Source organism: Glandiceps talaboti, chromosome 4 (genome assembly GCF_964340395.1).
Source record: "Glandiceps talaboti chromosome 4, keGlaTala1.1, whole genome shotgun sequence".
Classification (NCBI taxonomy): Eukaryota; Metazoa; Hemichordata; class Enteropneusta; family Spengelidae; genus Glandiceps; species Glandiceps talaboti.
Window position 1 is genome coordinate 9,706,208 of NC_135552.1, and position 23,289 is coordinate 9,729,496.

At 36.2% G+C, this 23,289-nt stretch overlaps 1 protein-coding gene across 1 annotated transcript in view; it reads right to left on the bottom strand.

Annotated features, from left to right (window-relative positions):
• The window catches only part of LOC144433571 (uncharacterized), a 313,028-nt gene that overhangs the window by 184,105 nt on the left and 105,634 nt on the right, over positions 1-23,289 (bottom strand). The window lies entirely within an intron of this gene.

Below are 23,289 nucleotides of genomic sequence, written 5' to 3' on the forward strand. Positions count from 1 at the left end.
TGATATGCAAATTTCCCTAATTAACATTAACAGATCTCACTCAAAAACTAACCCGGTCAATTGAATTCAATTCAATTCAATAGAACTTTATTCATCCCAGACATGGGCAATTAAAGGTGTGGCTCAAATACAAAACATCAATATATCAAAAAATACAAACAAATATACAAAACAATATATACAGAGACACAGAACGATACTAAGACAATCAACATCACTCACAAAGTTTACGAATCATTCATAAGCCGCACAGCGGTGGGAATAAATGACAACTTGCGCCGGTTTGACCTGCAAGCCGGGCATCTAAAACGACGACCAGAGGGAAGTATGTCGAACTCTGTATATAAAACATGATTACTAGATAAAACAATTGAGCGGGCTTTCCTAACTACTTGCTGATTATAAAATGATGACAGATTTCTCTGGGGCATTCCAGTTAATTTTGAGCTAAGAGACACAATTCTATCAAGTGAACTTTTGTCTTTGACTGTCAGATTTTGAAACCAACAAGTGAACGAAAAGGTCAAGCCATTACCCCAAACATTATAGGTGCTAAATTTCATTATAATTGAGCCAGCCATATGGAAATTGAAGTACAGCAGGTGGTTCATGATTTCGTTCAGTTGTTGAAAATAAGTTGACCCCTCCTTCTTTGAGGCCCAAACTAAGGTGCCCCCCCCCCCGATTTACATCCTCCCGGCGGTAAAAGACGATCACTGCCTTATCATTTCTTGTAATACTTTTGAAATTACAGAAAGATAATGAACAGCAACGGCAACATTTTGGGGGATTAAATGGCGGTTGTGATTTGGTAAAGGACAAAGGACCACATTTTTGACCAAGCAAAGTCGAAAAATCTGCTTGAAAAAAATCCACACCATTTTAGAACTTAGGGCTTGAAAATGCACCTCAATGGTCGACACATATGTATACTCAACTAAGAAACCGGTCGGTCAGTTATACTCAACTAAGAGACCGGACTGGTCTCCTGCCAGGGGGTGGACAAAAAGTCACAACCCCCCCCCCCCCCATCTGTAAAACCAAAAACAGGCTGACCCCTCCCCCATCACTTAATTCTAAAACATGACACCCCCCCCCCCATATATAATATTCACATAACAGGTATTTTTTGATCGTGACTCGGTGTGGACTGCTTGACTGTCTTGCATCTACTTTATAAGATCCTGGGTTTGCACTATCATAATTACAATTATTGACTACACAGGGTAAATATATGTAATAGCATCTTCACAGTGAAAGGTAGGGGAAAGCTTGAGAAGGGAATATGTTTATCTCTTATGTGGGGGGGGGGTTCCTAGAGGGTCTCTCTCTAGAAGCACTGGGGTTTTTTTTACTCTGAAAAGTCAATTCTGAGACTGTTAAGACCAGACAATAATTTCCAAGCTTTACAAGACAGCACCAACATGTAAAAAGCAACTACATAGGATTAAAATACTTTTGAAATATACTTTGATAGCATCTTGACAGTAAGAGGGGAAGAGCTTGAGACTGGGATATGCCCACCTCATGTGAGGGGGGGGTCCGAGGGGGTCTCCCTCTAGAAGCCCTGGAGGATTTTCACTCTTAAAGAAAATATTTAGGCTATTCAGACCCTTTCAAGCAATAACTTAATTCATGCCTTACAAGACAGCAGGTATTAATAACTATGTTCTTAAAAAGTTAAATGGCATCATTATATCCATGTAGTGAAGAACATCACATCTAATAGTAGTATCCTTGGTAGGGGAGATTTGGAGATTAAGGCAATTTTAGACTATCTTGGCAAACATTTCACATCTTGAAAAGACATTATCACCTCAAATTAGAATATGGTGAAAATATTTAAGAAAAGTTTAGTACCATTATGATAGGGAAAAGGTTGTTGGTGCATCTGATTGTTGGTTTAATGCATGAGTGACCTCTGGGGGTAGGGGAGTCCTTGGGGTTTTCACCACTTGCAGATGATCTGGATTTTTGTTTGCTTCTATTAAGGCAATGTTTAGGTTATTCATCGCCCCTTTGAGGTAATATTTCCAGTCTTGAAAAGCTAACGTAAATGTACGTTTTAAATGAGTTTCACTTGTCACATAAAATGGACCCGTAACATTGGTATAGGGGCATTAATATTACATGTATAGTAAAGTCACTGGTATGTTAGATAACTTAAGGTGATCATACCAGGTGATCATACCAGTGTATTATAGAAACTGGAATCTGATGGGATGTGGTGATTTGTAGTGTCAATAACATGCAGTGTCCAAAATAGAAAGTGTATTAATCCCTTCTAACAAGTTCATACTGACGAGTAGAACAATTTAGATTAACTTCTTTTATAAACTATCTATGAGGATTACCATACGAAACCTTCAAGTTCACTTTTGCCCCAAAATGCAATTATATAAGTGATGCACTGATTGTGTAACAGCCATGCATTTACATGACATGTTCTGTAACTAGTGTGGTAGCTAGGTAACTCATGTATATGTATATGTATAGTTATGTTTGAACTAATAAGTAATATTAAAGAATTCATGTAAGAAACAGGGACAAGAAGAAATATTTACATGTACCACATTTCAGACAAGGCTATATGCCATTGTACATGTAGAAAAGGATTTTTATCTCCCATCACAATCCAAAACAAAATTACCCCTATCCACAATTTTCAAAACAGCATGACCCACCCAACTGCCAATTTCAATTCCACGGAATGTTTAGCAGTAGTACTTTTACTATGTAGCAGTACATTGACAGGTACAATTATTTTGATTATACAGTGTTGCAAAGTTTACTGAAAAGAATTTTTGCTGGGTGAAAAGGCCGGTTGACAGTTCATGTTGCCGTACGGTAATTGTGTTCTGTTGCAAACTTTGTCTATATCTCGCGGTGGGTGGACTTGCGGGATCATAGAAACAAGTGTAATATTACCCCTTTCATATACAGTTGGCTAAAAACATCAATATCATCGATATCATTGATATTTTAATGTATTCTGATACAAATGTACATATCTCAAGTGCCTGTGTTGATCATACATCATGAGATGTCATGCACTGACCCTGTTCCTTCAACGTCCGTATGAAACTAGTACTGTGGCACGGTGCCGTATCGTCTCAGAGTATTTTTGTCTTTTGTATTTTTGTCTGAACATGCTGAAGAGAACTATGTCTTACAGTGTGCGAGTTTTTTTCTTCTTTTTTTTTGTGGGGGGGGGTGGGGTGGTTTTTTTGTTGTTGTTTTTTTGACATGGCAGCATGGCGTGTTGACTATACTGTGCTGTGTCCATGTGTTTGGCATGATGCAGTAATTTTCCAGGTATACACACAAATGTGGGATGTCCCTTGCTGTTTTGAAGTCATATGTGTTTTCAGATAGACACACGTGTAATGCTGTGCACATGATTTAGGTCAAATTTTACATTGTATTACATTCCAGATGTGTATGTGCCAATAGTCGATTTTCAAGATGCATTGCGCGAGATGATGTCGTTTATGTTGTTACATTTAGTCTTGATTTGCCTATATTACGTCTGAAATAAAGATTTATTCAATTATGTAATAGTCAACGAGTTGAGGATGGTTATGTGCCAATAAACGAGGGGGTGAATGAGTTGTCTATCTTACTTATACTACGGCGTGATTGGCTCAAAGTGATCTTTTTCAAAATTTTGTGTAATCTATTGCATGCAAATTAGGTGCTGAGCTTAAAGTGTATGTAAATAGGTTTCCAAACTTTCCGACTTTTTGCCTGCAAATAACATATGATAGTTTGCATAGGTGATTAAAGATTTGTGTGACATCTTTGACAAAAGTACGATATTAATTATAAAAAACTGATTTTTTTTTGAAAAATTCCGGAAATTGCCGAAGTTGTTTATGTATTTCATGACGTCACAACCGGGACGAACTTCAAATATGTCCGATTACATAACAAGGGATAGCCATTCTAGTGGAACCAGGTTCCACTATTTAGAAGTCAAAATTGACAATGACAACAATAAATGGAGTACTAGTGATGACGAAGATGATGCTGTAGTGGGGGATGCTTTTATTGTACCGTTTTTATATTAACAACTACCAAAACCACGACTACACAGCCAAACAGCAATCCCCAGCTGCAGACATGCATAATGGTCGTTGAGGATGTTATTGTCGACAGACTAAATAATACTGACTGGTAAGTTATGATAATAAAAAGTAGATATTTCAAATTAGCAGATGAAGGAAAACATTGGGTCGAAATTTCGAAAGTAGTTGTCCCATTGAGATCATAACACCGTAACAGTAGTACTATTTAGTGGGGTTATATAATCGACTACTTACTGACTACCTAAGCTAACATGTGATTGAACCACAGGCATTTGTTTCCCGAGTTATGTCTCAGAATGTTTCTATCAGATTACAATAAAATGTCGATAATATCGTTAATATTGACGTATTTAGCAAACTATGTATGAAAGGGGTAAAATTACACTTGTTTCTGTGATCGCGCAGGTTCACTCACCTGGAAAGAAGACACAAGGTATGGCAGCCGCCATTAGTACCGTACATAAACATGAATTTTCAACCGGCCATTGTAGTGGGCAAACATTTTGAAAATTTACCTTCCGTCCCTTTCGTGGTGAGTGAACCTGCGCGATCTCAGACACAAGTGTTTCATAGTTGGCTATTATAGTTGGCTAAATACATCAATATTAACGATATTATCGACATTTTATTGTATTCTGATAGAAATATTCTGAGATATAACTCGGGAAACAAATGCCTGTGGTTTGAACCGCTATTCATAATTATATTTCATGTGAACGTCTATGTAAAATTGAAGGTATGATCGGTTGTCAATCTTTAAAGGATTTTGTGAAATCATCATTACCAGAAAAAATCAGAACAGTTCAGGAACGGCCAATAATTTATTGACGGTGAGCACTGAGCATACACTGCGTTCCAAGGTAGCAGGGCGACTCCGACGGAGGTCTACCGCCAGAGCACCCAGTACAGCTACAGCCACACGACGTGTGACTAGACACGCTCCGGAGAACACTCTAGTATACAGCCCTCTGGCTCTGTTCTCACTCTCAGTCACATCCAACTGCTTTCAACCTTGCGAACAATGCATTAAATTTTGCATTTATAAATGACTGGACTTCATTCACTGGCAAGGAAACCAAAGTCGTACAATAAGGTCATGAATATGTCTAATAGGAAGTGCACTGTACTACATGTATATAGTACCGTAGTACGTATTAAGTACGTTTGTTTTTGTTCTTCATCTGCAAGTTGGGCCGGTACGAAGATGTACTAGTATAACGTTACGAGCTGGTACCACATAATGGAAATTTTTACTTGCAATAGCAACGTTCTTTGAAAGTGTAATTTATGTTTCCCAGCTGGTGAAATAACTTTCAATTCAACATTAGGACTCGTAATCACAGCCAACAAAAGAAACTTCATCATTGCTAGTGCTGCAATACATGTATGTAGTACACCATGCACGAGGACACAACATGTTGTAATTCATGATCGTTTTTCGTGAGTTTGAGACCTGTGCAATACTAAGACATCATTGAAAACGTTTGGAAACTTATCCTCTGTATGTTGAAAAGAAGCAGGCTGATAAGAACTTCCAAATCTTTTGTGAGAAAATCAGTGTAGACTCAATCGTTGATGTCCCGCAACATTCAGGCATGGTTAAAAAAACATGGACACTGCAATCGTGTTCCGGCTGTGACGCAATATTCCGAAGACTCCCAAAGTAAAAAAAATCAATTTTTCATTATTAATATCGTAGTTTTGTCAAAAATGTCATACAAATCTTTAATCACCCATGAAAACTACATTATTTGCAGGCAAAAGGTTGGAAAAATTGGAAACCTATTTACATACAGTTTAATATAGGTCATACCCCTAAGAAAGAGTGGGTTAGGGGTAGACCATTCGATATCCTGGGGGAGGGGGGCTTGGAAGATTGGTGGAGAGTCATTATTTGTTCCCACCTGCTTGCCTGTGAATTATTTTTTTTTCTCCTTTGCCTATGCTGGCAACTTTTTTTTTCTTTCCTTTTTTGAGATATCCTGATTTTTTTTCGTCAATGTTGAACACCTACTTTTGTTGCCATAATTTTCTGTTTGGTTTTCGCACAGGGTAATAGAGAGAGTAAAAAGATGCTGTTCTATCACACACGGGTTATATTTAGAAAACTTCACATTTTATACATGTTGTGATTTTCAATTAAATAAACATCATTGACAGTTTTAATGCCATGGTATGATGACACACTGAAAATGCAAATCGGAAACTTGATTGATGAGCTCAAACATTCAGACAGACCGGTCAGTTTCTCCAGCCTGAGGGGATAGGGGGTGGTCAGTGTTTTTTTGTCATTGGGCCGACAAAAAAGTCACTGACCCCAGTGAATAAAGTTTCATAGCATCTGACAGTAAGCTGTAGAGGGACGAGCTTTGAGACTGGGATATGTCCACTTCTTGTGTGTGTGTGTGTGTGTGTAGAGGGGGGGGGGGTCTAAGAGGTCTCCCCTAGAAGCCTTGGAGGATTTTTACAGCCGGGGCGGGCCGGTGACTTTTTGTTCATGTTGTACTTAAAAATAGTGACACTGCAATTCATCCACAAAACAATCCAACCCCCTCTGACAAATAAAAAAAACACAACGACCCCCCCCCCATCTGTTGACAAGAAACACTCTTTTTGTTCTTGCAAAAGACACTCTATTCTCAAAGTATAATGCGCACACTGCATAGCTAATTTTACACGTTACATTTTCAGTAATTTTAAGTGTATCTGGTAACCAAAATCCATTGTTTCACATGTATAAAGCTCTTTAGATAGGAACCCTATGAGAAGTATGATTGTCTGTTCACAGACATACAAAATATTCCTGTTTTAGTAACCAAAAGTTCTAGGATATCTCTTAGATTGAGTGAACTATTAATATTAATTCATTCAGCTAATTATCAAGTACAATATCATAAATGGAGATACTTGTAAATCCATGTCAATAACTGTCACACATAATGATGTACTCGCATCATATAATGGATTGTTTACATCATATAAAGATATGTTCACATCATATAGTCAATGTATTGTTTTCTTTAGGCTTAACACAACTGTGGCTTTCCATACATATACACGTTTGCACTCCTCAAGGCACTTGTTTGTCGTGTTCATAATTGGCACTGACTCAAAAACTCCCTCCCCCCCCCATTCATTGACCACACTGCTAATTTTAACCAAAATATTTTTGAAAGGTTTTGAATAATGAAATGTGATAAATGTCATTGGTTTCAAAATAGAAATAAAAAATGTCATAACAATGTTTTCTATACTACAGCAGTTTCTAAACTAGATTACTAATTCAATTCACTTACTATTGGCTATGTTGTCCAGTATATTGCTGGCAACATGATAGCCTTGAAAATAAATACATTCTAATACCGAGGAAATGTAATATTATGATCTGCTGACAAAATTGTACTCATAGTATACAGTCACTCAATGTGGATACTAGATATTCCAGGGGAGATGTAAAATCTAAATTTTCCTCATAACTTTGCACCGTGTCAGTACTATAGAAGTCCTGGCTACTAGATCATCATCAAACAGATCTGTGTTTATAACTTTGTTTATCAGTCATTCACATAATATATATTCTCCAAGAATCCAATTAATAGTGTGTTCACCTTGGAATATATTTCTTTCTTGGTAGTTTATGGTGTAAAACAATAGCAAGGGAAAAGGGGGTTTCACATGTAGCCTGGTATTAAACATGTATTAAACTTGGTGATGGTCACAGGTATCAGAGAAGAAGTGAAACACAAACACTGAAAAGTAATTTTTGATAAGATATGTAGTTTGTACTATAGCTATGGAAAGTATCAGTTCAATAGTGTTTGTACATGTATGATAAATCAACACATTAGGGGTGAGATCAGTAGGTAAAAAAACCTTTCTTTTAGTAAGGCCTCAGAACCCCTCCCCATCCCCTTCTAACTAAATTGGTAAAATTGTTGCACACAGCACAATCAATTTCAAATCAGTATGTAGTATTATGTAGTGCTATGAATACAAAGCCAGTATATAGTGAGGAAAAATAACTCTTTTATTGGCACAATAAATGTATTTTAATGCCATGCATAACAATTTATTTCACAATTTTCAATCTGACATTTTTAGAATTGTTTGTATTTGGGTAGAAAACAGATTTCATTATAAAAGACCTCCTCTCACCTCCAACCAACACTAAAAGAATTTAGTGTTTACCCTACATTGAACTATTGATCTCAACCAAAAATCATTTTGGGATTTCTAATGGAGATGATAGTACTTATCATACATTAGATGTACAAAAATATATATGAACTAGACTAACTATATACATGGACATTGAATATCCAATATCTAGACACAGGCTGGGTCAGGCACTTTCAGTCACAGTGTTTGCCACATATTACTTCAAAGTGTCCTAAATTGGTTATGTTTGTGTACAATTCCACATGTTCAGGTCAATGGAGGAACATATTTTAGAGCCAGTAAATCTTAAGGTATTTAATTTCTTATGTGTTACATGTACAGCTACACATGCAAGTTTTTCTACCACAAGATGACACAATACAACTCATGGCATGTAATAGCGAGAAGGCTTTTGAAGTTTTTTTTATATTTTTTTTTACCAATTTTGGTGAATCTTATTGTTGGTTGAACGAATGAGTGGCCTCTGGGGTGATGTAGTCCAAGGGGTTTTCCCCCTGGCAGATCTGGAGTTTGTTGTTTCTATTTAGGCATTTTTAGGTTATTCATAGCCTCTGAAGTAATATTGCCAAGCTTCGAAAAGCTAAAGTAAATATAACTTTTTAAATAAGTTTTCCATGTTATAAAAGTGGGCCTGTAACATTGGTATATGGGCATTGATATTGCATGTATAGTAAAGTCGCTGGTATGTTAGAGCACTTTAGGAGGTCATACCTAGTGTACAATAGAAACTTGAATTTGATTTGTGGTGTCGATACATGTAGTGTCCGAAATAGGAAGTATATTCATCCCTTCTGACAAATTCATACTGAAGCGACTAGTACAATTTAGATTAAGTTCTTTTATAAACTATCTAATAGTATGATGATTACCATTACAAAACCTTCAAGTTCACTTTTGCCCCAAAAGATAATTGAAGCACTGATTGTGAAACAACCAAACATTTACATGGCATGTTCTGTAACTAGTGTGGTAGCTCGGTATTACATGTATATATATGTATAATTTTATGTATAGTTATGTTTGAACCGTTACATTAAGTAATATTTAAAAAATTCATGAAAGAAACTGAGACAAGATCAAATATATATATGTACAGCAGGCCCCGACATGTGTTTTGAAATGTTTGTCATGATCTGATAAGTGTCCTGGTAGGAGAGGTACAAGCATGTTGAACAGTACACTCGAACTTGTGCATCATTTTCCTGCCAAGACATTTTTTTTTCTAGCAGCAGTGGTCCATCTTTTTTTTCCATCACCCACTCATATCAGGATTTTTTTTCAAGCAACTCCATTTGGCATCTTTTTTTCCCGCGAAATCTTCCAAGCCCTCCCCATGATATCAAATGGTCGACCCATATAACCAACCGAAATCAAGGCCTCTGATTGGCCAAGTCGGGCTAGCCGTTCAAATGACTTACAATTATGTAAATAGAGCCTGGCCAACAGGAACTGCTACTACATACCTGCTACAGTCACGTAGAAGATACAAAATATCTGATTACCAAAATCATCGGAAACCTCACAGTCGACTCGGCGAGTGCCTACCAAGAATACAGTACGAGAGGGAGGTTCACAAATTACATGAGGAGTAAGTCCCGAATTGTCCTCATGAGATATAGATTCGTCAGGATATCTATGTTCTGCACCAAAATCACTAGTTTTAACCCAAAGTAATGCGTCAGAGGGACATGTTGTAACTGGAGGCGTACGATCTGTAAAGACACAGAAAATAACATTGAATAAGAACATGGTGCATGGTAGTCATTCATGCAAGACATCCGTACTGGTGTAGAACGTTTAGACATCCGTACTGGTGTAGAACATTTGAAGTTATATATTTGGTATAAAAGCGTGTAAATTGACGTTTCAACCATAGACCATCCACCCTTTCAACCATAGACCCTCCAGCAAGGGAGGTGGAGGTCTATGGTTGAAACGTCAATGTATTTAAATAATACCAAATATAGAACATCAAACGTTCTATACCGGTACGGATGTACAACTATGTTTCAAGTGCAGAACTCCTGGTGGCTGGCACCGTATTTTGCATATGACTGGCTGTATCTTTTGGAGGTGGAGAACTTGTGGTTAAACATTGATGCGGATCACCAAAATATAAAAATTCCCTATCTAGGCTTTTCACACATATTGGTGACGTGCTAATGCTTATCCCACTAATTACCATTACATGATAACAAAAGTTCATAACATAGAAGAAAAGGGGTTCAACTTCGACAATGAACTGTTCTCGCTTGCATTTTGGCAGATTCCAATCATTCGTATCAAAGCCATCCAATGCAAGGAGCTCGAGGTTTCTATAAAATGACTTTACCACGTGTCGAGTATCTGTTACAAGAAAACTATTGTATGTCGTACCATGCATAGCTGTATTACATTGTACTTTTAGTGTTTATTAGTGATCTCACTATTTATACAGCCATGATCGTACTAAAGGGAGAGCAAAGGCTTCATAAAAGCCGATGAAAGCCCACATTTTCAGGTATCAGGAACCCATGGTCGAAGATGTTGAGTCTGTGCTATCTTGTTACCATATGGGGAAATATTTCTCTGCCGATAGACCCTCCCTATTCTAGCTGTCATGATTTGAGGAGAGACATTGAACTAAAATCTTTAAAATCACCAATGTCATGGGAAACGGGAGTAGCAAATGAAACACCAGAAAATTGCAAAATTGTGTCGAAATCGAAGGCTTACCGACATAGTCACCATATACAACAACCTATCAAATGTGTGCTTCTCATGTGAACGGTCGTCCATTGTTATCTAAAGGAAGTGTTGATCAATTCAACGTCAACAACGATCAGGAAGAAAACGTACATGTAATCAAGAAGATCAATTCAAGCAAAAATACCGAGGTAAAATAACAATGAACGATTAGCCGACATCTACATCGGATCTTAATCAGATTGCCATTCACCTAGACTGTCAACAGTCATCTTGACCTTTTCCTTGTAATTTATCTTTTTAATACTTTGGTTGCCGCTGAAATTAATAGAATTAAACATAGTGTGCGCTGGATGTTCCATGAAGTCAAGACTTGATCGTATGGTATAGGTTATGTACTAGCACACAACTTGACAATGTATTTAAATAAAACATTAATTTCAGAAGTTTTTTTTTTAAATAAGACAAAATATTACGTCTGAATACAGACTACCATTCACCATATATTTGCAAAATTGCGTACACTTGTCAATGACCAATATAATGTATACCTTGAATTATTCACTTATTTGATAGGTTCTGGGGTATTGTGCCCACGTGCACTACTACACTTGGAGTTTCGCGATGTTCTCATTTTGCTGAGTGGGATTTGAACGTGTGAACTCCTATAGTAATGTGAATTTATGTGTGCCACAGGGGCGAGTAGTATTTCTTAGATCGTTATTTTCCTTGTCTATTGGTTAAACATAACAACACTTTGACTTGAATATTTCTCCTGCCTTTATGGAAATAATACTAGTAAAGAGCGTATATTAAGGTTATAGACCATACAACGGATATCTTGTAAATAAAGTTTTCAAGATCTAATCAAGCAATAAATCACCACATACACCAAAAAGTATACATTTTCTGAAAGCTCTTGAGCTGATGATGTGAATAATCAATGTATTTTGACTTCCTATCATGTGACAAGCTGGGAAGTGAAAGTGATCATTTTTGCGTCAATCACTTTTAGCATCAATTGTTGACACCAGAAACATATATTTAAAACACAAGTCATATTATTTAACAAAAGCAACAAAGTGTTGTTTTTTTAAAAATCTTTTCCAGTTGTGGAGCAATGGCATATTGAAAATATCCTATTTTAAGAAATTGAAGATTTCTACTTTTGAAAGACTGATGCAACTGCTAATACACGAATCACTTTGTAGTCATTAAAAATAATGTTAATGTATCATTTTGCACATATATTGATTTTTGTTATTATGTAATATCTTATGTTTAATTTGATGCATGCAATTTTAATGATGACAAAATGTCCTATATTTTAAACAATCATTCTTTAAATTTCATAAAATTTGTTATTTATGTTCAACTTTGTGATATAAAGGATATGAGAACAACAATTGAATAGCTTTCATTTTTTCTAATACGGAATGCAATCAGTTTACATCTGGTGTAAACAAATATTGTGGATAAGCTTATTTATATTTGCCTTCTTCACGATCATCCACGCCATTTCTATTAGGTAATGCCATATATCCGCCTGTCTTCTAAAATGACATCTTCAACTGTATGTTTGCGTTTTCTTTTGAACATCACAAAGCTTGTTGACCAATGAAGTTTTAACAGCACATAACAAATTGTCGAGATCACGTGACCATGTATTGACAAATCACAACATGAGAAATAGATGAATGAAAGTTTTTAAAAGCTTGAAGCACATACCTACAACTTCTACTATGAAATCACACCAGTTGAGAATGCCTGAGGAACTTACGGCATAACATTCTACGGGTGTCTCTCCAATTTGAAAAACACTGTCTGACGCTGGTGTACATCGTATGTCAAGACTCTCTGCCCATTTGTCCCAAGCGGCTAAGAAATCAAATGGGAATGCTGCAGTCAAACCTCCGTAGTCAATATCACGAACCACAGGGGTACGAGGACAGTCGAAGTACATTTCGTATATCTTCCAATGCGGTACTATATATAATAAAGACAAAGACAAAGAACGCATTTTAGAACTCACAAAAAAAGTATTACATGTAACTCTACCTGGGACGGCCCTGAATCTGCCTAAGTGATGTCACCTGTAGCCATGTACAGTATATATCATACAGTAGTTATACACACGTTGTCATACTTATTCAATTTGTACTGTTATTTGTTTTGTTGTGATGTAGTCGTGGTATACTATTAGAAAGTTCTGTAATTAAAGTATGGCGTTCATAATCGATATATATATATATATACGTGTGTGTGTGACATGTGCCCTGCCTATTCCATTGAATTACTATTCATGAGCAGGTACATGAATATTAATTAGGAGTTGGGTTATTCATTATCCTTGGTTTGTAACTTTAGTGTACCACGTGTAGCAATAAAGAATGTAGTGTTTTGAGTATACTCTACGACTCTGGTTATCTTTCCTTACCCACTACGCCAAACACCGGTCAACTCGCTACCAAGACCAGGATTAAGAACTTGATAAGGCTACATTGGTGATCAGCGCTGGGATTTTTTCATGAAAGACGGACTTTTCATGGAATTGTGAAGAAACGAGAGTGAGTACACTCTACGGACAAAACTGAACTTTGCTACAGAAACTAAGAAATCCAACGGAGTCAGTAGATACTTCAGAAGGAAGTGCTGTAAATTGGATGAAAACAAAGAACTTGGTGATCCTGAAAATTAACTGCTGTTTGCTGAGAAACTCGGTGTAGTTTGGTCTGCAGTCAATCATTGGTATAGGGGCATTGATATTGCATGTATAGTAAAGTCGCTGGTATGTTAGAGCACTTTAGGAGGTCATATCTAGTGTACAATAGAAACTTGAATTTGATTTGTGGTGGCGATACATGTAGTGTCCGAAATAGGAAGTATATTCATCCCTTCTGACAAATTCATACTGAAGAGACTAGAACAATTTAGATTAAGTTCTTTTATAATTCAAGTTCAGTTTTGCCACAAAGTGCAAGATAAGTGAAGCACTGATTGTGAAACAGCCAAACATTTACACGCCATGTTCTGTAACTAGTGTGGTAGCTAGGTAATACATGTATATATATATATATATAAATATATAAATATATATATATATATATATATATATATATATATATATATATATATATATATATATACCATATACCATACATATATACCATATATATATATAAATATATATATATATATATATATATATATATATATATATATATATATATAATTTTATGTATAGTTATGTTTGAACCCTTACATTAAGTAATATTTAAAGAATTCATGAAAGAAACAGAGACAAGAACAAATAGGCCCCGACATGTGTTTGGAAATGTTTGTCATGATCTGACAAGTGTCCTGGTAGGAGAGGTACAAGCATGTTGAACAGTGCACTCGAACTTGTGCATCATTTCCCTGCCAAGATATTTTTTCTAGCAGCAGTGGTCCTTTTTTTCCATCACCCACTCATATCCGGATTTTTTTCAAGCAACTCCATTTGGCATCTTTTTTTCCCGCGAAATCTTCCAAGCCCTCCCCATGATATCAAATGGTCGACCCCTTATAGCTCCATATAACCAACCGAAATCAAGGCCTCTGATTGGCCAAGTCGGGCTAGCCGTTCAAATGACTTACAATTATGTAAATAGAGCCTGGCCAACAGGAACTACTACTACATGTACATACCTGTTATAAACACCGTGAACGAACAATATATCTGATTACCAAAATCATCGGAAACATAGCAATCGACATCGGTAATGCCTTCGAAGAATACAGTACGATGGGGAGGTTCACAAATTACATGAGGAGTAAGTCCCGAATTGTCCTCATGAGACATGATAGGATATTTAGTTTCTGCACCAGAATCACTAGTTGCCGCATAACGACGTAATTGGCTGGGACATATTGTAACTGGAGGCGTACGATCTGTAAAGACACAGAAAATAACATTGAATAAGAACATGGTGTATGGTAGTCATTCATGCAAGACATCCGTACTGGTGTAGAACGTTTAGACATCCGTACTGGTGTAGAACATTTGAAGTTATATATTTGGTATAAAAGCGTGTAAATTGACGTTTCAACCATAGACCATCCACCCTTTCAACCATAGACCCTCCAGCAAGGGAGGTGGAGGGTCTACAGTTGAAACGTAAATGTATTTATAAATAATACCAAATATAGAACATCAAACGTTCTATACCGGTACGAATGTACAACTATGTTTCAAACGCAGAACTCCCGGTGGCTGGCACCGTATTTTGCATATGACTGGCTGTATCTTTTGGAGGTGGAGAACTTGTGGTTGAACATTGATGCGGATCACCAAAATATAAACATTCCCTAGCTAGGCTTTTCACACATATTGGTGACGTGCTAATGCTTATCCCACTAATTACATGATAACAAAAGTTCATAACATAGAAGAAAAGGGGTTCAACTTCGACAATGAACTGTTCTCGCTTGCATTTTGGCAGATTCCAATCATTCGTATCAAAGCCATCCAATGCAAGGAGGTTTCTATAAAATGACTTTACCACGTGTCGAGTATCTGTTACAAGAAAACTATTGTATGTCGTACCATGCATGGATGTATTACATTGTACTGTTAGTGAATGGATATTTTATTCGTATCATATTAGGACACCGGCCTTTATATACAAAACTTTATGAGCCAAAAGTTGTACAGTGGTTTACCATCATCTAGATTTTTCCAATCATTTCAATCATTTCAGCTCTTTTCTGAAAAGCAAAGTGAACATAACGTGAGAATTGTCTAATTAAATGTTCGTGTTTTGTTGATAATAGTATAAAGAACTTATATAGAACAGGTGGGTCGAAGAAATAATCTGGAATGTACTTCTTTCTTACGTCATCATATATAGGACAGACCAGACAAAAGTGATACTCATCTTCAATTGTTCTATTTTGACAGAAAGGACACACCCGGTCACTTCTAGGGTTTTTTGTTCTTTCCCATCTACAGTTTTCAGTTTGTAGCTGATGAGATGACGTACGAAGGCGACAGAGTGCATAGCGGAACACTTTTTTGTCTACTACGTCTAGGTAAATCTCAAAGGTCAATAAAGATTTGAAATTACAATGCATGTCTAGTTTAGAGGTTTCTAACATTTCACTGTGAATCAGTTGACTATTGATATCCTTGCACCTGTCCTTGAATATATTGATAAAACTATTTTCATTTCCAACACCCTGTGTCTGCCATACTTTACTAAAACCAAAACAACATAACAAGTGTTTGACGTCAAGGGCCCAACAATTTACACCATTTTCAGCCGTTCCGTACTGATACTTATAGCATAGAGACAGGGTTCGGTTTGGTTTCAAATTTAACAACTTAAACCAATACTTGATTATTTTGATTTGTCTGGTAACAATTAATTGTAAGCGACCGGTTTCAGCAAGGGAAGCACAGTTTGGCATATGTCGATTTAAACCTAATATGTAATGTAGAAATTTACTATGGATACGTTTAATGTCAGTTGCTTTATGAAAACCCCAAATCTCTGCTGCATAGTTGAGTATCGGTGATATTTTTCTATCAAAAACTTTAAGCTCGATTTTGACTGGTATATATCCAAGTTTAGCGAGTTGGTTTTTAACAGTAAACATAGCTTTGCTGGCTTGAGCTGCAAGGGTTTTCTGAGCTAAATACCATTTGCCGCTACTCGACATAATGATTCTGAGGTATTTATAAAAAGGGACAACGTCAAGTTTGTGCCCATCTAAGAACCATTTCTCAGTTTTCTTAATTATCCCACCTCGTTTAAATACAATAATTTTAGTTTTGGCATAATTTACATTTAGGAGCCAACGTTTACAATACGTGGACAATTTATTTGATAATCTTTGCAGCCCAACGACGGTATCACTCAATAAGACTATGTACTGTTAGTGGTTATTAGTGATCTCACTATTTATACAGCCATGGTCGTACTAAAGGGAGAGCAAAGGCTTCATAAAAGCCGACGAAGGCCCATATTTTCAGGTATCAGGAACCCATGGTCGAAGATGTTGAGTCTGTGCTATCTTGTTACAATATTTCTCTGCCGATAGACCCTCCCTATTCTAGCTGTCATGATTTGAGGAGAGACATTGAACTAAAATCTTTAAAATCACCAATGTCATGAGAAACGGGAGTAGCAAATGAAACACCAGAAAATGGCAAAATTATGCCGAAATCGAAGGCTTGCCGACATAGTCACCATATACAACAACCTATCAAATGTGTGCTTCTCATGTGAACGGTCGTCCATTGTTATCTAAAGGAAGTGTTGATCAATTCAACGTCAACAACGATCAGAAAGAAAACGTAGATGTAATCAAGAAGATCAATTCAAGCAAAAATACCGAGGTAAAATAACAATGAACGATTAGCCGACATCTACATCGGATTTTAATAAGATTTTTAATCAGAATGTCAACAGTCGTCTTGACCTTTTCCTTGTAAGTTATCTTTAATAATTTGGTTGCCGCTGAAAATAGTAGAATTAAACATAGTGTGCGCTGGATGTTCCATGAAGTCAAGACTTGATCGTATGTTATAGGTTATGTACTAGCACACAACATGACAGTGTATTTAAATAAAACATATTTCAGAAGTGTTTTTTTTTTAAATAAGACAAAATATTATGTTTGAATACAGACTACCATTCTTCATATATTTGCAAAATTGCTTACCTCTTTTCAATGACCAAAATAATGTATACCTTGAATTGTTCACTTTTTCCTTGTAATTTATCTTTAATACAGTAACTATAGTTGCCACTGAAATTAATAGAATTAAACATAGTGTGCGCTGGATGTTCTATGAAGTCAAGACTTCATCGTATGTTATAGGTTATGTACTAGCACACAACATGACAGTGTATTTAAATAAAACATATTTCAGAAGTGTTTTTTTTTTTTAAATAAGACAAAATATTATGTTTGAATACAGACTACCATTCTTCATATATTTGCAAAATTGCTTACCTCTTTTCAATGACCAAAATAATGTATACCTTGAATTGTTCACTTTTTCCTTGTAATTTATCTTTAATACAGTAACTATAGTTGCCACTGAAATTAATAGAATTAAACATAGTGTGCGCTGGATGTTCTATGAAGTCAAGACTTCATCGTATGTTATAGGTTATGTACTAGCACACAACTTGACAATGTATTTAAATAAAACATATTTCAGAAGTTTTTTTTTTAAATAAGACAAAATATTATGTCTGAATACAGACTACCATTCACCATATATTTGCAAAATTGCTTACCACTTTTCAATGACCAAAATAATGTATACCCTGGATTGTTCACTTATTTGATATGTTCTGGGGTACTGTGCCCACGTGCACTACTACACTTGGAGTTTCGCGACGTTCTCATTTTGCTGAGTGCGATTTGAACGTGTGAACTCCTATAGTAATGTGAATTTATGTGTGCCACAGGGGCGAGTTGTATTTCTTAGATCGTTATTTTCCTTGTCTATTGGTTAAACATAACACTTTGACTTGAATATTTCTCCTGCCTTTATGGAAATAATACTAGTAAAGAGCGTATATTAAGGTTATACACCATACAACGGATATCTTGTAAATAAAGTTTTCAAGATCTAATCAAGCAATAAATCACCACATACACCAAAAAGTATACATTTTCTGAAAGCTCTTGAGCTGATGATGTGAATAATCAATGTATTTTGACTTCCTATCATGTGACAAGCTGGGAAGTGAAAGTGGTCATTTTTGCTTCAATCACTTTTAGCATCAATTGTTGACACCAGAAACATATATTTAAAACACAAGTCATATTATTTAACAATAGCAAAAAAGTGTTTTTTTTTTATATATATCTTTTGCAGTTGTGGAGCAATGGCATATTGAAAATATCCTATTTTAAGAAATTGAAGATTTCTACTTTTGAAAGACTGATGCAACTGCGAATACACGAATCACTTTGTAGTCATTAAAAATAATGTTAATGTATCATTTTGCACAAATATTGATTTTTGTTATTATGTAATATCTTATGTTTAATTTGATGCATGCAATTTTAATGATGACAAAATGTCCTATATTTTAAAAAATCCTTCTTTAAATTTCATAAAATTTGGTATTTATGTTCAACTTTGTGATATAAAGGATATGAGAACAACAATTGAATAGCTTTCATTTTTTCTAATACGGAATGCAATCAGTTTACATTTGGTGTAAACAAATATTGTGGATAAGCTTATTTATATTTGCCTTCTTCACGATCATCCACGCCATTTCTATTAGGTAATGCCATATATCCGCCTGTCTTCTAAAATGACATCTTCAACTGTATGTTTGCGTTTTCTTTTGAACATCACAAAGTTTGTTGACCAATGAAGTTTCAACAGCGCATAAAAAAATTGTCAGATCACGTGACCATGTATTGACAAATCACAACATGAGAAATAGATGAATGAAAGTTTTTGAAAGCTTGAAGCACATACCTACAACGTCTACTATGAACTCACACCATTTGGTATTGCCTGAGAAACCTGTGGCTGAACATTCTACGGGTGTCTCTCCCATTGGAAAAACACTGCCTGACGCTGGTACACACGTTATTGGATAAACTCCCCTGTCGTCCCAAGCGGCTAAGAAATCAAATGTGACTGCTGCAGTCAAACCTCCGTAGTCAATATCACGAACCTCAGGGGTAAGAGGACAGTCGAGGTATACATCCTGTACTATATATGATAAAGACAGAGATAAAGAACACATTTTAGAACTCACAAAAAAAGCATTCCATGTAACTCTACCTGGGACGGCCCTGAATCTGTCTAAGTGATGTCACCTGTAGCCGTGTACAGTATATGTCGTACAGTAGTTATACACACGTTGTCATACTTATTCAATTTGCACTGTTATTTGTTTTGTTGTTATGTAGTCGTGGCATACTATTAGAAAGTTCTGTAATTAAAGTATTACGTTTTTAATCGATAATATATATATATAGGAAGTCAGTGGTAAGATCAACATCTCCTGACGAGTGATTTACTCACGAAACAGGCTTGTAGAGACGAAAAACCCGACTTGATTTTCTTCTACCCTCAACATATATATATATATATATATATATATATATATATATATATATATATATATATATATATATATATATATATATATATATATATATGTATATATATATATATATATACCTAGTGATAATGCTGTGCCATGATTCGCTAGAATCAGTCACGTGATAGGAAAATAGAATGACTATTTTCCTAGGGAAATAGTTCCATCAACTATTACATGGTGACGTGACCATCGCGAGTTCACAGCAGGTCAAAATGGCAGCTTCTGACGCGTGCCGTCTGGCACAGCGAGTTCACAGCATGGGGTATATTATAAAACACACATTGCCTGGCCTATATTCGGGCTATAGCACCCGTTCATTACCCCCTCATGACTGTGAGTTACCAGAATCACATGCTATTTCCCTCGGCCTTCGACCTCGGGAAATAGCATGTGATTCTGGTAACTCATATCACAGTCCCTCGGGTGTAATAAACGGGTGCTATAGCCCTCATGGCCAGGCAATATGTGTTCAATATATATATATATATATATATATATATATATATATATATATATATATATATATATATATATATATATATATATATATATATAATATCATGAACCATATAGTTCTAACCCAAACATTTCGAAGAGACTGATCTCCCCTTCATCGGTCAGACAGAAAACATAACGAGAAGACTCAAAGAACGAGGATACAAAGAAACTCACATCAACGCACAGATACAGAAAGTGGACAAACTTGACCCTTGACCGACGACATCTAATACACCCCACAGACGACAACAGACCAAACAGAAACAAAGACCGTGTCACCTTCCCGATCACATATAGCATCTCACTCCCAGATATACCAAAGATACTCACAAACAACATGCGCACTCTACATAAATCACAAAGATGCAAAAAAAAAAGCATTCAGAAATACACCCATGGTAGCCTGGAGAAAAGGAAGAGATATCGGTTCACAACTAGTACACAGTAAACATCACAGAGCATTCATCAAGGAAGCAACAGGATCAAGACCATGTGAGAGCAAACGATGCGCCATCTGCCCCTACATGGAGAAGACAGACACATTTCAAGGGCCAAATGCACAGCATTATAAAATAATACACCATATCAACTGCACATCAGCAAACCTAGTGTATGCAATACGTTGCTCACATTGCGAAAAATAGTCTATGTAGGAGAAACTGGTGATACAATATACACAAGAATGCAGAATCACCTATGACAAATCAGGAGAATGGTAATGAAGAATGGTAATTATATCGTTTAAATATATATAGTTTACGACTTAGATGTAAGCTTATCGATTCAATATTTGAATTATGCCTATAGGCTAATCACTTATTTTACAACGCATACGGCATTCTAAAATTGCCCATGTTTAGATTAAAGTTATATATTTAATATTGAATAATTAACCGTGAAATTGTGATGACATTATCATAATTATAGTTACCAATGCTGCTGCAAACTATTACAAGAACGACAAGGACAAAAATGGCGACGTAGATATTCTTCCAAACTGTCCTGGCAAACATCTTCGATAAATATCATTCGATGCTTGCAATCATCATCATTCATATGACCTGCATTCGTTGTTTTTTCCTGGACCAAAATCCCGGGACAAAAAATGTTGCGGAGAGTGAAATGAACAGCTTGTGGGCTACAATATAGTATTCACGTATCGACAGCTACGCTTGTAGAATCTAACGAATGTAACGAATGTAATGCGCGAGGACAGAAAAATATGACACAAGTGCAAACTCAAACTTGCCATCGTCATCGGATTCTTACTCCACCATAAACGTAGACGTATTGTCAATAAAATCGACATATTTCGCTCTTGTCTAATTAGTACTGCTATCATGCACACAGGCAAACCCAAATCACTGTTAATGATTGGCAAATTTATTGAAAGAAAAAGTTCTCTTGATGAAAAGTCAAATATCGTTCATTCCAACGGCGCAAGCGTTAACAAACCCCTTTGTTGATACATTGTATCAATTTTCAAGATGCGTCACGCGACACGCGCAGCGTGCCCCGCGGCCTTTCAGAACATATTATGTTATATATAAACACAGCTTGCTGGTCGATTATACACACACAAACACAAACGTACACGTACGTTTACTACACAGCGCATGGGCATCATGGAACAATAAAGCTAAGATTATGGATATTTACAATCTAATAACAATAGTATACTAATACAAATACGCGTAAACAACGTATGTGCGTGAAACTGACAGGTATGAAGTGAGCGGACGATTGTGACTGAATGACCAGAATTCGAATAGCTGTGGTGCAAAGTCGACTTTCGAGCATATTTGTTCATGCTCTCCAACACGAAGGACGTGAATACACCTTACACTAGTAAACTCGCCAGGTGTTACCAGGCTGCATAATTGATGAGATATGCTGGGTTGTAACGACTGCAAAGAAATCTCTAACCTCGCGAAACCTTGCCAGGGAGACTTGGTTCTCTGCCCTCCATGTGAGAAAAAACGATTTGGAAAACGCCAAGCACATGTAAGTTCTTCATCCAGTACCACTATTGGTCATGCTTGTAGTGTCACTGAATCTTCACCTGTGACTCAATGTGGAGTGGTGATCAACGAACTTTTATGTTATATATCACTGATAAGCTTGCCATTCTACCAAATGACATTATTATAAAACTTTGTGTCGAACATTTCAATGATGGTGAAATTGAGAAAGCAAAGAAAATGTTATTCGATTTTGTAGATGATGACGGGAAATCTGGGCGGTACAAAAAACGTCAAGGTCAGCACAAGAAAACTAACAATATTCAAGACATCATTAACTTGATTCACGAGACCGATCCTGACAATATGCCATGTTTTGTAGCTAAAGACCTTTCAAAACTCCCCCCTGTAGATGTGGCTCATGTTGATATTTCTACAATGTTAAAGGAGCTTCGTTCTCTGCGTCAAGATATGACGTCAATGAAGGAAATGATGTCTCTTGATAACAATGAGAAACTATATGATGAAATTAACAGTTTGCGATCCGAGGTGCATGAGTCTGCAACTTTTGCGTATTTCTTTGCATTTTTGTTTCCTTTTTAAAGGTTACTTATATTATACCACTTACTGTAACTTGTCTAAACAGCGGTTAGTCACTGGCAAACATGTACGCAATAAACTGCTGTGATACAATATCTGATTAAATGGTACGTTATTTTAATCGACCCCTGACCCCGTTCAAACCGG